The sequence below is a fragment of the Gambusia affinis genome, linkage group LG13 (assembly GCF_019740435.1).
Source record: "Gambusia affinis linkage group LG13, SWU_Gaff_1.0, whole genome shotgun sequence".
Taxonomy (NCBI): Eukaryota; Metazoa; Chordata; class Actinopteri; order Cyprinodontiformes; family Poeciliidae; genus Gambusia; species Gambusia affinis.
The window spans coordinates 23899902-23916446 of NC_057880.1; positions in this window are offsets into that span (position 1 = coordinate 23899902).

The window sequence follows — 16545 nt, forward strand, 5'->3', positions numbered from 1 at the left end:
CAGAAACTTGACTTCAAGTGACAAACAGGTACAACATGGTGGTTCCTTAGAAATGAAAACATTTATTTAGCATATTAAATAACATATATGTTTAGTTGTGTAGTTGTCCTTTTGAAATCACTATGTAATATTAGAAGCTCTCAGTGAGTTTTATTCAGCTGGCTGGTCTGAGGGCAAAAATGGCTTTTTTGATTTTAAAGTTTGACCTCTGACCTTGTAGAACCCTATTGTGTCACATTTAACCTTTAGGTGGCAACACTGTGCAAAAAACGTTTTGTCCAGGTTGTTCTTCTGGCCTTCCAAAACGTGACAACTAATACTGTTTCCGTTTCCGATCTTGACAACCTGAGTGGTTGCACATGTAATTCATCTTGGAGGTGAGAATTTTTTTCTTTCTTTTGACTTTCCTTTGACTCTTCTCTTTTAGGGATACAAAAATGGCCGCCGTTTGATCCTAACAAACATGGACTGGTTACATGTTGTTCTGTTTACTTGCTGAAAACAAGAAAGCAGGTGGAAAACTCAGGAGTCTCAACAGAAATCAAACAGATGACTCTCTCTGTTACAGGAGCTGCAGGAGCTCCACTCACGACACGCTCCCCTGAGGCTCCTGCTCACCACCCCTTTAGTGATTCACTTTGGAAAAGCTGTCACTCCTGGGTGGGGAGGTGGAACGGTGTACTCCCAATCCTCTGTTCTCATGAATTCACATGAGGCCGGTGTGCCTGGTTTTGCCTTGAAAAAAGGAACAGCCTATATTAATCAGACAGATTCCAGGTTGAGGAGAAGTTCCTCAGAGCTGCAACTCCAGCTCATCTCACTGCTGCATGAATAGTTCGTTCCACTGATTGGTAATTAAAATAGTATTTATTTCCACCTTTGAAAAAGCATGTGTAAAAAGCTCACAAACACCATAATATCATATTGTAATCTCAGATTGAACAATTTAGCACATTTTGTACTTCCATTTGTGACTCAAATGCTTCCAGGATGTTTGGTTAGTTGGTTTTACCACCATCTGCGCTGTACAATGGCTTCTGGAAAAGACAAGTGTGCTGTTGTTGACTTTGCATTTAAAAACCACTTGCTCTATTCTCACTGGTTGTACAGGAGGCTCTACTTCTGCTCTTCAAAGATGTACAGTTGTATAATTTTGCATCAGTTTGCAGCCATTTTTATGTGCGAGTGTAAATGTTGAGTTGGCGGCGTGGCCAACAGCAGCTTATTTGGATTTAAAGTGACAGGATGCTCTAAAACAGCTCAAAATAGGCAGAACTGAAAGACTTGAAAATCTTGTTATCTAGGAATGATTTTGTGCAAGAAAAATATAATGAATGTTTTATGTAGACCATAAACCTACCCTAACCTGTTCAGAGAAGCGTAATAGGTCACCTTTAAAATGTGAAAGACAGACAAACATCTTGTTCAAGTAAAGAAGATGTGTGTTTATCTTCAAAAGTCAGGAAATTACCTCAAGACAATTTCTTAGCTGAACTTGCAGAATTATAAGAATAATAGAAAAAGTTGAAATAACTGGAAATGTGACTGGAGAACCAATGATTTTCTTGCCAGTGAGGAAAAATTAGGGATGCAGCTAATGGTTATTTTAGTAGTTATTAATTTTATTCTGACAGTTAATCAAGGATTTGAATAAAAAAAATATACAAGTAATTCAATTTGAAAAAATGTTTTAGGCGATAAAATGTTTCATTTATGCTAATCAGGTGAAGCTAAAGCTGGAGTTCTGAGTAGAATTGGCAAAATGAGGTTGCATAAGCAGCAACAAATTTTACTATTGCTTGTTACACATCTTCACCAGGGGTCTCAACACATTATGAATTAGTTGGTGACCTGTTGAAGAGCAGATCAATTCATTACAAAACAACAATTCATCACAGATAACCTGCAAAACCAGCGAACAAAAGCGCCATTGTTTCAACTATAATGCCTTGAACGCAAGACCCATGCTTATCCCGGTCAAAAAGCTTTCAACACAGCCACAAATATGATACTTTTATTTAATTCTAATAAATTAAATTCCTTTTAAACTCAGGAACTTTGTGCATCATGTGATGAAATAGCTGCAGTATCACCCAACAGCGATCATGTTTTTATGCAACAGGCCATAACTGCATTTTATGACCTAATACCATATGTTCATACAGTTTAAAGGAATGCAGAGGCCAGAGGAAACGGATGCCTGACCTTGTGCTGTGTGAATAAGTAAAAAAAAAAATCTGCATGTCGAATGAAGGAGAAGCGGTAGAGCACAGATGTAGACATGGTCTGGTTCTTTTAATGTGGAAGATAGATCGCATTCAAAGCACTTTTTTTTTTTTTTTTTTTTCACTATGTATCATTTATTTGCGCATCAGGAGATCATACATATATTGATGTTACATACATTGTACAAAGCTTACATGACTTCTCCTATCTTTTGTTTTCTTTTTTAACACAGTTTTTTTTTCTCCCCTTTCCGCATTCAAAGCACTTTAAACATGGAGCGTAACAACCGAACCGATTCCTACCATCTAAATCAACAAAATCATAAGAATCTACCAGCAGCAGCAAAAATCACTACATTAGTTTAGATACACATCTCACTATGTATCAGATTAGAGCTTGCTTTGTGCACATTTAATCTAAAACCAGCTGTCTTATGTATACATCCATCTTGACTCCATCATTTTCCCCCATTACTTTCCAGACTCAATTTGCTCCAATGTTTGGTAAGATACTTACAACTTCTACTTACCTCTCAAAACCCCTCTTTGAGAAAAATGAACCATCCTTTTGATTGTATTTTCAAAATCAAACAGAAGTGGATGCATGCACTCATTCTTTTAGTTTATCTTTTTTGGGGCCAAACTTAAATGTTTCAAGTCAAGCAAACACATTTTATTTTGAAGCAAATATAACCTGCAGGGAATTTTTATCATTTAAATAATAATTATATGATGGTGGGCAGTCTTTTACAACACTAAGGAAGAATTTTAGCTCCCTCTTGCTTGCAGAATTGCTTTTACTTAGCAGTACTTTTACTTTTACGTGCAATGTGTCATAAATCATATATAATATAAAAACAAGCATATAAAAGAGCAATAAAATGACAAGAGCCTTGTAAAACAAAATGGCTTTTAGATCGTTTTTAAAACATCTGCTGAACTCATAAACCAGGTTTAAGAGAATGAAAGGCAGTTCAATGTCGTGCCACGGCATCTCAGTCAGATTTAAAGGTTATAGAAAAATTTCTAAATGTGTTTTCACACGTCATACTCCGGTAGATTCAGTTTGATTGAGGATCAAAAGTCCAATATTTGTTATACCTTCAGCTGCTGCAGTTTGTTCTCACACTGCACCTTTACAAAAACCTCTGAAGAAGACACTGAGTGCAACTTCCCATTTCACAAAAAGTAAACAAAAATGGACGGGTGTCAAATTTTAGCAGTTGAAAGATTTCTCTGTTGTTTTTGGTAAAGCTATTTCTCCCTCTAGCGTCAGACTCAAGTTCGTTTTGCTTGTTTTTTCCTAAAATGCCCTGCAATATAGTCCACTTCCTACTTTTGGAGCGGCCTCCAGTCTAGTTGGCATTCACATATGCGCCAGAGTTCACTTCAACTGAACCAAAGTCTAAGTTTGTGAGCGGACCAGACTTTGCTTTGATGGTCGACATCAGATTTTGATTGTCCATTCACACCTCCCCAAACGAACCAGACTTTCTAGAAAAATGAACTAGAGTTCAATTAGAGTGGACTAATCACGGCTGGTATAAATGGACCCTTAAGTCTTTTGGACTCCAGCAAACCACAGCAAACGCTTAGCCACAAATGGAGAGAACAGTAGTAAATCTTCCCTGCTGAATTTACCAAAGGAGTTCATATAGGAGGTCAGAAAACCCCCACAAAAACCTCTAAGGTACTTTCAGTGTCAACACTAAAACCAGAGACTGTGAAAAAATAGGATCAATGAGGGCTCCAAGGTTCCATTTTCCATCCATTTGTCTTTCTCTACTAAAACCCTCTAAGTCCTGTTGAGGGATGAAGGTGGGACTAAATCCCAGCATTCAATGGGTTGGAGAGATGCTCCGTGCTTGGTAGCACATCAGCCAGTTATTGCTTATATGCATGATGATTCAAAATGTTCTTCTTCCTCTTTTTAAACCTTTAGATGCATATGTAGAATGAGCTGAACTGCATGTCACAATATTTCATTAAAGTCTGCCTGGATTCCAAGACCTGGACTTCCTGTTTTTGCTTTAAAACAGGTTTTATCCTCTGTTGAATCCACAGAGTGAAGCCAAAAGGAACTATGCATAGCTTACATCTTTCTCAATTTGTCACTGAAACAACAGAATGAGGAGCATTTATTACGATCTAAAACTCATTTTATATTAGTAAAAAAATATATTATGTATCCAAAAGGTAGTTCATCTAATTGCCATCCTGGTGTTTTCCCAGGGATTCACCGGAGCTGGTTTGATGTCAAATTGAGTTATGTGAAATGTTTTATAAATTCCCGGCTTAGTCCATTGATTCCAGGCAGGATGTTCGTCTAAGAAAGAATAAGATAGATTTCAGTTACACAGATTAGTGAGATGAGAGGCGCTCATGACATATTTTTCTAAGGGATATTCACTTGACTGGCTCATTAGCCTTTAAGCTGTTCTCTTCAACCTCTAACATGGATCTTTGCCCATTTTACCAATCTGTCAGGCGCCTGATGTTTCTGTAGCTCCTTACAGTGAGACTGGATGCAGGTTATGTTGAGAAGAAATCAAGAAATGAAGCTAACGATGCAACCCTGCAGTGAGAAGCGGGTACAGACGATAGACGGATGGATGAGTTGGTCATAAGGACAAGATCCAGCCAATCTTTCTAGTTATAGTTGGTCGTGGCCCATAAAAACCAAGACAGCGCACTAAAAGTAAAGTTATGTTATATAGATTTTAGTTCATCACATTTAACTGTCTACCTCCAGATAGACATAAGCCCCGCCCACTTCCTGGTGTGAATTTGACTGATCTTATTACAAACATGGCTACACATCATGTGGCACTCTGGATTTCTCCCATTTTACAGCTCTGTTAAGTTTTTGTTTCTTCGGTGTTGCATCTTTTTGAGTTGCTATCCCTGTTATGACTGCATTTCTTTTTAGTTTGATTTGTGACTGCAAATGTACCCATTCATGTCTTCCAATGCTGTTGAGCATCTTGAATCTTGATTTTAGATTGTTTTCTTCTTCTGTTAATAGAACTATATGTACTGTTCTCTTTCCTGTGAATTGCACAATGAGGTGTTTTGTTTTTGTGCTTGCTTATCTTAGGGTAAAGGATAACATTTAGCTATTGTGCTAATTCCTACATATTTATACTACCATGTATTGTGGTAATGTTGATACTTCTTGTTTTTTTGGACTTTTTTCTGTCAGGACAGGAGATGGTTATGTGTGAAGTTATTCGTTTTTATAATGTTCAAACTAAATAATTTTTAAAAACATTTTTTAAAAATTAACTACTGTGATTTATTTAATACACCTGCTTTATTGTATAATCTTGTAGAACTTCTTCTTGCTTTCTTGTGTGTTTCCAGATGTAATGAAATTTTTCCTTTTTATTGAATTTAGGATTTTATGTCTCTTTAGTTTTTTCCCCCTACAAACTTTATTTTATGTTTGATGCTATAATTTTTTTTGTTGGTTTTTATGTGGGAGATTAACAGCATAGTAACTAAGTCTTTCTAAGGGTTGACCTTCATCTCCTCTCCAGTTTTTAGTTTCCTCATATTGGTGTGTTTCTTTTACAGTCTCTTGACAATAAAAGCAAAGTTGTCAGCTGATTAATTAAAATACAAAAACTTTAAACTGAATATATAGCTAAAAAAGCTGAAATTGATGCAAAGCCCTCTTTTGAAGAGTAAAAAAATGAAGACATTTCAGAAAAGCAAAGAAGCTGATTTGCTAAAAAAAAAAACAACCCACAAAACTTTTAGCAGAAAAGTTCAGGATAAGCACAATTTTTAGCTTTTTAGCATTCATACAATCAAACCTGCAGTATGACATAATAAGAATTTTGTTAAAATTCTCATTATGTCGTGTCAGAATAAGACAGTAAACTCAAACTCCTCTACCTTCTTCCCAGTGCTCCCAGTAACTGCAGAAATACACTACTCAGTCAGAAACAACCAATCAGAGCCAGGGGGAGGATCTTAGCACTGTCAATCACTCTTGTGCTCATCCCTTCCCGAGCTACGGCTAGTTCACCACGATGTAGCCTGCCATGAAAGCTAAGGCTAATTAGCATGACCTTGTCACAGATTACCTGCCTCATATTCATCTGTCACAACATGGTGACACTTTTAACAGATATGTAAAATGCATATTTTTGTAAAAAGTACTTACTACAGCTTTCAATTAGCTGTGCTCTGGTTTTGTTCCTCTTTTCTATTCACAAGTTGAAATAACTGCGTGAGCACGGCACCAGAGGGATTGTTTTGGACTAATTGAAAGCTTTTTATTCCTTTTTCTGAATGAAACTTGTCCATATGCTGTGCATTTATCTTTTCTTTCTTCTATGCAAAGGGTCAAAAGGCTAAATTCAAATTCACAGAGCTCCTAGCGTAACCTGTTGCAAGTAGTGGCCTTCCCTCATTTAAACGACCCGAACGAAGTAGGTTACGTTGCGTAACACAGAAGGAGGAGGTGAAGAACATCGAAGAACATCATGTCTTCTCGGTCCCCATGTGGCTGCAGTCAGAGGAAGAGTGAAGACGGCTGTGTTTTTGAGGTGACACTTGGTTTTTCTCAGCGCTGACAGATAAACATCTCCCTCCTCTCACAAGTCTTCAGGCAAACAGCTGAGACTGGCTCCATTCCAGAAGCTCTGTCTTCGCCCCGCTTGCCCTTCTCTCTGCCCTCTTGACATGATTTGAGCTTGATCTGAAATTTGCAGCACGTCTGACTGAGGGAGAGGGGAGGCGTTGCAATCTCTGCTTATACTGTGTTGTAACAGTATCCCAGGTGCATTTTGTTGACATAAAAGAGCCAAACATTCGCTTGTTTGACAGGTTTCTGTGGAAAGCTAGTTTTACTCCCTTTTCTGCAGACGAAAATATTAGAATAATATAACAAAACGAGAACAACAAGGCTCAAACCAAGTTCATATTATCTTGGTTTGGTGAAATTACCAATTATGCATCATGAAACACCATGTAGATATTGTGCATTTATTCCAAAACACTTTGCAAGGGAGAGTGAATTTCTTGGAAGTGACTGCAACCGGAGACATGCATCAAGAGGCATCCAGTCTGGATTTCCAGAGGCAGTTAAGGTCCCAACAGACAGCCAGCTGCTCCATCGCCCTCCTCACCTCAGGCCACCACGCTTATTTAGAAACACAGAGATGCTCATCACAGCCACATGGGAGGCTAACATTTATCTAATCACTGATTTCACCTTCCCTGCCTTGGTAAATTACATTTCAGGGCAAAATTATTGCCCCAACTGTGATAATTTCTCTCATTATTTTACTTTGCACACATAAATGGCATCATTCCACAAAAACAAAAAGCTACCAGGGTCAACATTATTAGCCCAATAAACAGCTGTTGCACAGTGATGTGCTTTAATTTTGAAACGCTTTAGGCTTTCAAAATGAGTTCAAACTGGATGTTTTCTCCTAATTCAGATCCAGAATAAGCACCAAGAGATTTAACTCTGAATTGAGAAAGCATAGTCTCAAAAATACTTCAAGTTAAAAAAGCAATTGTTGAATCTCAAACAGCAAGAGGACAAAATAAATTCAAAAAGAACCACAAAGCAGAAAATTACAACAAAAACAGTAAATCTCTGCCATAAAAGCTCAAAAAGACTGAGATCCATCTTGGAAAGTTTCTGAGATTGAAAAGTTGCTAGAGAAAAATGCTGAAAATATTGGACATTTATGAGTTTCAAAAGTAAAAAATGTTTCACTTGTGGAATTTTTTTCTAAAACAATTATCAGATTAATCTAAAAATTTCAAGGATTTTGTTATATTTTTCATTGGCAGAGCCTGATTTTATTACATTATTACATAATGTGGCATTACAAGCCTTTGCTGTTTGCACAGGAAAATGCAGATTGTGATGTGGACAAACATCTTAGTGACGTTATAATAATAAAAATAGTAGTAAGCTACCTGTTGGTTACCAAGAACGCAGGAGTTCTCAGACTGCCTTCATAATAAAATGAGGTTTCCAGCCACGATATGAAAGGTTGTACATAATGTAGGGTGATCTCAATCTGGGGTGAAGTGAGCTTTAAAGACTCATTAGCATGTAGCATACCACTGCTAACCATGTGCAAGGTGTCAGGAAGCGAGATGTGAAAAAGTTTTTCCTCATACCTGGAAGTGATCCGGCATTTACAGAGCAGTGTGCAAAGGTCAAAGCTGTGCACCAACACTGAAGCCCACTTGTACGATACTCATCACAATACAGCTAATGATCGGCATAATGCCTTGCTCTCTGTCTCAGCACAATGCTAAAAGGTTAGGACAGCACCAAAGTCATTTACTTGTGCTATCACAAAGGTTGATGCAGCTTCATGTTAACTGTTGCATATCATTAGCATGTGCGGCAAATGTTTGGCTTTGTGCACATTCACAAAAGAACAATTAGCATTTACATAGGTTCCAAGTGTGAAAGGCGAAACTGATTAAGATAGCTACAGGAAGAATAAATGCTGAGGTTTGACACATGTGACTTAACATTTAATTAGGCTCCACTTTTTAGTTTTCTTTACAGATACATTAACATTCGCTGCCGAACTATAAGCTAAGCAGTTCAGCCCAATAGTAGGTTTATGATATCAAGATGAAGGGAAGGATTTGAACTTTTGCAGCTTTTATTTCTCTTCTACTTTCCTGCGCTCTTCAATAAGATTGCATCCAGCTGCCTGTGACCTCGCCACCATCTTCTCCCGATTGACCAGTAGACTAATGTGAATAAATGCCAGTCCATTTACTTCACCTGTGCGTTTCTAGGAAGGAACTGATAATTATCATTCGACTCCTGGCGGGGGTGGTTGTCTGGGCCTTTCATGTGACAGATAAGAAGGCAGGTAAAATAAACTGGGGAAGGGAAATGTGTAATGTCATTTCGGCGGACTGGCATCTGAAGAAAGGTCCCAGATGAGTCGCCAAAATCTTTTTCCTTACCATCAACTCTCCCTCCTGTAAGAACACAGATGCAAAGTCGGGGTCACGTCTGTTTGATCTCTTAATGTTCTGCTAAGGCTGAAGGTGAAGGAATGATTCGGACACCGTCATAGGTCATCTCTGTTTCACTTACAGGCAAATACAATCTTTTATTTTAATCAGACAGGAAAGTAATAAGCTGATGATTTTAAAAGTGATTTTGAAGTAAGTCAGAGTTAATTAAAACTCAGCTGAAACCTGAAGATTGAAAACCACAAATGAGACATAATGACAGTTTTTGTTTCTCCAGATTCCACAAATGAAGTAAGAATGTACAAACTCAGGCATCTGAAATTTCTTTTCCAAAATAAAATCATGCATATGAATTGAATAGCTGAACATTCTAGCTTTTCAAAACATACTTTAATTTTAGCATTTAGCATTTTAAAATCTGATTAATCACAGGGTTGCTGTGAATTAATTTTTTAATGAACGAGTTCTAAATGTTTTATTGGGGCTGTCAAATGATTAAAATAGGAATATAATAGGCAAAACATGAGATAATTTCTTATGTCTTTCATGCTTTTGTATTTATTATTTGGTTTAGGAGCCACATACTGGCACTCCAGGTGTTCTAGGGGTTGAACCAATTAGTCGACTAGTCGACTAGTCGACTCTAGGACGTCTCGCGAGTTTTTACATTTCATGTCGACTAGTCGCAGTCATGTGATTGCCGGTGGTGACAGCCTGTGCTGATCTGACAGCACAGTATGTCACAAGACACAAGAAAAATAAGTTAATACATTAGTTTAAATGATATGTAGATGGATGCATATTTGTGGTTTTACAGTGTTTTTAAAAGGAGATGGAGTTGCAGCTGCAGTCGACTACAAAACACGAGTCATCTAAAACTCGCCCCCTTCCCGCTAAGGATGTCACTTAGCCGCTCATGAGTGTCATGAGTGCTCGGTACTGTGCTAATGACAGTGAACTTTATTTACCCCCCCCCCCCCCCCCTGTATGGTTATACTGTATAGTAAACAATGAGACAAAAGTTTTACCTTTTTCCCACAAGGTTTTAGTTTACGTTTGTCCTTTCAATTACTTCCATGTTCACATAAGTTTCTTTCTTCCAAAACTTCACCTGTTTGGTGATATTTAAGCATTTATTCAGTATGTACCTTATCAGTCACATTTTGCCAGATACTCACTGGTCCATGTTTTTCTCTTTCTGGCCAGTTTTCACTCTTGGTCTGACTTTTTAGTTTCCTGATGTACGATCATTAAAAAAGTGATTTATATTTCACACTATTTCTCCCCAAACTGTATTCATCACTCAACTCAAAGCATCTTTAACACAAACAACAGCAAAAAATTATTTGTTGTGTAACGGCACAACAAAGAACCTCAAAGGGCAAATACAACTCACAGCCTTTAGACTTCCTTATTTAAAATCAGAGGAAAATGCTCTGACCTACAGTTCACCTGTATTAAATAGTCAGTTTCTACTTTCACTGGCGGCCTGTCATTGATTTACATCATTACATCAAATATATACCAATATCTTCAATATTACAACGGTCTAATGGGGCCGTTGTTCTAAGACGGAGCAAAAGATCAGCCTCATCACATTTATGTCTAAAGAAAGCAGGCTGACCAGAGGGACTGGCTGTGGGTTGCTAAAGCATTTCTCTGAGCTCAGTTAAGAGGCATCTTCTTAGAAAAGTGAAGCAAACAAACAAAAGATCTGTTTTTGTTTCACAAATTACATACGTTTTACCGTAATACCAAAGCTAAAGCAAAAATATCTATAGCTTCTGTCATGTTTCACAGACAAATCTCACTGTATTTTATTTGGATTTTATGTCACTGGGAGAATGGAGGAAGAATTGTTCGAGGTTTTCACAATTTTTTCAACAACAAATAAACTGAGAAGTGTTTTGTGCACAAGTAATTGTCCTTCTATGTGTTAGAATGGCCCAGTCAAAGTCCTGCCCCATATATCAAACTGAGAATCTAATCTTGAAAAAAAATGTATGTTCACAAACACAATCCATCTAATCTAATCTATCCAACGTTTCACAAAGCTGGTAGATTATTCCAACAGTTTTACAGATGCAACTACAGCAAAATGTTGCAAATTACTGACTGAGGCAATGAATGAAAATGCATGCCACACCTTCCAGATTTTATTGTTTTTTAAAAATCCTCAAAAAATTATGCATCATTTTAATTTTGCCTCACAATTATGCTTTAATTTGTATCTATCATATAAAATCTTAATAATATACACTTAAGATAGTGGTTGTAACATGGCATAGGTTACAAAAGCATTGCCAGCTTTCAGCATATAAGTAAACATATATGAGATAAAGATTTTACAAGGTTAGCAATAAAAAAGAAAGCCAAGCTTTTAAAGATTACTTTGATTTATTTGTCATTGTGTTCCCTGCAGAATTTTGTTTTGTTTTGATGTTTTGTTACCAAAGTGACATTTTAAAAGCTTAACCTACAGACGCTTTTTGACCCCACTTCTGCATGAAGCTCCATGAATCTCTGTTTGCTTTTCTATTCTGGAAATTTCAAACACGACTCAACAAATTTGGTCTTTGACTTTGCCATCCCACAATCCTCTCTGTCTCCGCATTCAAAATGTTGCTCTCCAAAGCAGGTTGTCAAATGGTTTCCCAATCAGTTTGAATTAGTCCTGGAAGCTGACAGTCACCGTAAAGTCAGATCTACTGGATGAGTCCTGAAATCTTTGAATTAATATCTTACCCTGAAGATATAATATACCCACAGCCTTTCAGCTGCTGCTCAGCTCTTTCTCCTGCACTTCATTAGTAAAAGTAAAGCCAAGTCTTTCATTTGACAGTTTGACAGATACATCCTGCATTCAAGAGTGCTGCTGCAACAAAAGCTCCCTCCTTTTTTTGGGTCACCCCTGCACCGGAGACGCACTTGGGTGCAAGTTGTATTTGATATCAAGTAAAATATGACCTAGAATTTGCTAAAAAAACAAAACAAAACCCTCTTGTGGTAAAGTACTTGTAGCTGGCCACCAGGCTTTCACTTCTTTTTATAGAAAACTTTCAAATCCCTAAATCCTGATTGTTTGGTAACTTAGAGCTTCAGCTTCTTTTTTGCAGGATTCAGGTCTGACAAACTACCTCACTCCATTAACCTCAATGTTATTCTTCTTTAGCCTTAGAAATTGGACGAGGGACTTCATCATCCAAGTGAAGCTTAAAGTAGAGCATCCACATCAAGTTAGTTCAGGGATGCGTGACCTTAGAAAATCTTGCGATGATGATAACATTGTTACATCAGTTGCAACATAATGCCTCGTTTTGCTCATTTGCTTGCTTGACTCAGTCCAACTGTGTAAATATGACATTAGCAAGAAAAAACCTTTAATTATTGCACTTCACTTACAACCACAAACTTCACTGTATTTTGTTTCACATGATTAATAGGGTTTGTGTCGGAATCTGAAGTAAAACTTAAACATTTCTGTTAGTAGAGCCTCTTCATCCTAAGCTTCTGGTTTTGAGCTATTCAGTTGTGTATGTGTTTGTGTAAAGCTGAGTTTTTTTCCCCAAACACTTGAAAATGTAGTAAAGGATAGTTTATTGGTTCATTGACTCAGAAAGTAAGCACTTTACAAGTGGTGTTTGTTGTTATCAGTTTAATTATGCACTACTTTTGTGTTTGTTTACCACATATAAAGAAAAGCAAAAGCAAGAGAAAATGGACATAATGTTGCTGATACTTGCAATTTTTTTGGAAGTATTTCCAAGAAATACTTAGTTACTGGCTCAGTAATTAGAGAAGATGATTGATATGGAAAGATACAAACCAAGCAATCACAAACATACAAATTTCCTTATCAACATTTGACATCTGAAGCACTGATGTGATCATTTTTCTTGTGAACACATGAACCCAGAGCATTCCCTCCTCGTGACGCCAAAGCACTAATCTGCTCCTACCTGGCAACAACATGAAAAAACTGATTTTTTTTTCTAACTTCTTAAAACCTCTAATTAGATGCATCAGCATAAGCAGACACAAGAATCCTTTTGATTTAGGAGTGTATTTACAAATGGATGTAAATATTTCTCATTATTAGCATTTGTCCTGTGAAACCTTTAGTGTGATGCTTCATCAAGAAAGAAAAGTGGGAAATAAAACACTTTGCTAGCTGCACAGCTCCACTGATTTCAGATGGAAGTCTGGTTGCTCACATCTATATTTGATTCAAAAATGGAGAAATGTAGAACCTTGAGTTACTTTTGAGGCCCAGAGTGTTTTTCTTTGATGGTTATCGCATACAGCGCGGCTTTAAACTGACTGAACACAGAATCCATTTTTATTTGTTATTTCATTTTTGATAAGCACACAGCTCCGTGAGAGAAATCGGAAAAAAACACCATCTATGTAACTGTAATCACAGATTTGCTCAGACTGATGCAAAAATCCCAGAGCCTGTTTCCTTACGCTGTAGGTGAGTTGGGGCATGCTAAGTGGAGACCACCAAGAAAACACAACCATATAAAAGCCCAGCATGCAGATTAGAAGAGACACCTTGCTGTTCTGGTTAAAGCTTGGCTTTTTGTTTGCAACCAGTTTGGGTATAGATTCAGCTGTCAGATGATCTTACATTTTACTATAAAATTCTTTACATGGTCAATTTGATGAGTGCACTTTGCTACGGTCCTGTGACTGCAAAACAGCCTCCAGATTATCACCCATCCACCACCATGCTTGAGAATTGGAGCTAATGTTTGTATTTGTTGTGCTTGGGATCCAAAATGTGAGAATATATCAATAAAAACACACTAACAGATAGTAAGGGCGCATTCACACATGAAAACATAGGTCTGGGTTCGACTGAAGTGAACTCTGGTGTGGTGAGAATGCGTATGTGAACAACAAGCAGACTGGAGACCGCTCCAAAAGCTGGAAGCAATCTACAGTACAGGGCATTCTGGATAAATAAAATAAAATCAACCAATCAGTCCAACGATAGCAGGAGAACCAAGAAGACCAAAGACAAAAGAGAAATCCTACAGCAGCTAAAATCTGACCCCACTACATTTAATGAAAAAGGAATTTGTGGGGTGTGCCGCGGTGGCGTAGGGGACAGAGTGACACATGTTTGGAGACCCTGAGTCCTCGACGCGGCCATCGCGGATTCAATTCCCAGACCCGTTGACATTTACCGCATGTCTTCCCCCTTTCCTTTCAGCCTACCTTCAAACCAGGGACACTAGAGCCCCCAAAATAATAAAAAAAAGGAATTTGTGCTTAGTGTCTTCTTCAGGGGTTTTTGTGTCGTTTCCTCTGGTGATTCTTAGAGCAGTGGCACCACAGGAGAGAAGGGAAACAGGATTTTTGATTCATTTGAAAGTGCGGTGTGAAAGCGAATTACACCAGGTGAAAATGTAACAATTGTTGCAATTTTGGTCCCCAATCAATCTGAATCAATTGGACTATCAGGGATGAAAAGAACCTAAAAAACCGACTGAATGCTTCCGAGGGCAAGAACACCACAAGCTAGTTTTTTCTTTACAGTGTTGCTTTGGATACACTGATCTTCACGGTGATTTCACTCTTTTCACTTTTCAGGCATTTTATTGTAGATTTGCTACTATTTGGCCAAACATTTTATTCTAGAATAATCTGGTATACTGAGACATTAATTGCTGGTTCAGACCTTCATTATTAAATGAATCCCAAACACAGTTTCAAATAAGAGCTGTCCAAATGATGAACTGAAAAACATGTACTGAAGGTCTGATGAGATGTGAACACTGTAGTCCACTGCAAGCCGTAATCCAATCAGCTGTGTCTCAAAAGGCATCTTGGAAGTTTTACAGAAAGTCATGGAAAGTATTTTAGTGAAAGTTTGACTAATTGGAGCAGGTCTTTTTGACTCTTTGCGAAAAGCACAAGGTGAACTTGGCAGCGGTGCTTTAGAACAGCTGCCAAACAAAAGCTCTCATACAGAGGTCTTGACAGACAGAATGGGCAATAAATCCTCATTTACGTGATGGTCACTGAGGTGTGACAAGCTGGCTTCCACAAGACGGAACTAGATCAAAGACTGGGCAGAGATGGAGATGGCTGGATGGAGATTCACCTTTGGCGAAAGGTTCTATTCAGACCTGACCTTGACGTTCTTCATCTTAATGTGGAAACCAAAGTAGAAATGTCATGTTTGTAGGATTTTTGGAATTGATGTGGAGCTAATTTTGAGTCTTAGGACTTCAAAGACTTCTCAATAACTCACTGTGTAGAAATGATCCACAGGTTTGCTCCTCTACTGAGCACTGAACTCAATTTCAGGAATTTAATTTCTTCAGTTGCGGATATAAGGTAAAAAAAAAAATAAATAAATAAAAAAAAAATAAACAGCTTTGAAAAATCTGATAGGTTTGGAGAATACAACAAAAACATAAACTGGATGCAGTACGTTTTACATTTTTAAGAAGTGTTGAAGGAGACGTATAAAAAAATTTTTGTACTTGAATTTGTGTCTTAATTGCTTCTAAGAACAGTCCAAGCTCTTAAAAAAAACCCAGTCAGCCGTTTTTTGAGTCTTTTTTTCTTTTTTGGTGTTGAGCCGTTTCAAAAACATCCAACATATAATGTCAGAAATCAGCATGTTCTGCACATCACCTAGCAACCAAAGATGTACGGTTATATAATTGTGCATCAGTTTGCAGTGATTTTCACGCTGAGTTGAGGGCGTGGCCGGCAGCAGTTTGTTTGGATTTAAAGTGACTAAAAGCCCTAAAAGAGCCCATTTTGAAAGGACCTCAAATTCAGGAGTACTTATTAATTTGACGAAGCAAAGCCCCGTTAATTTCAAAACAGTAACCACCACTGAGTGAAACAATGAACTGACCAACACTTAGAAAATTTAGAAAATCCAAGGAACTCAGTTAAGATTTTAAAAGGAAAGTTATGGATTTACAGAAGTTGGGAAAGTTTTTTTTTAACCATTTCTACGGCCAGTTTCAAACAATAGTGTGCAAGAATCTGTTATTTAGATGCATCACAACTTTACATGGCCTGGAATAAGGATCTAACAATCACAGTTAACTGAAAGGATATCGTTTAGGTTGTTGAGGAACCAAGAAGGCTCAAGTCCACCATAATCTAATTACATGTATTTGTTCCATAACAGTATGAGAGGGGAACAAATGGACATAATTTTGATTAATGCTAGATGTCCACTGTGACCAATTAGTCCACAGAGGTGCCTAATTACCCATGAATAATAAATTGCTCACCAAAAAAAAACAAAAAAAAAAACTTAGGAACATGCAGCTAAAACAGAAACGTAGGTGGCCAATTTGAAAACCTG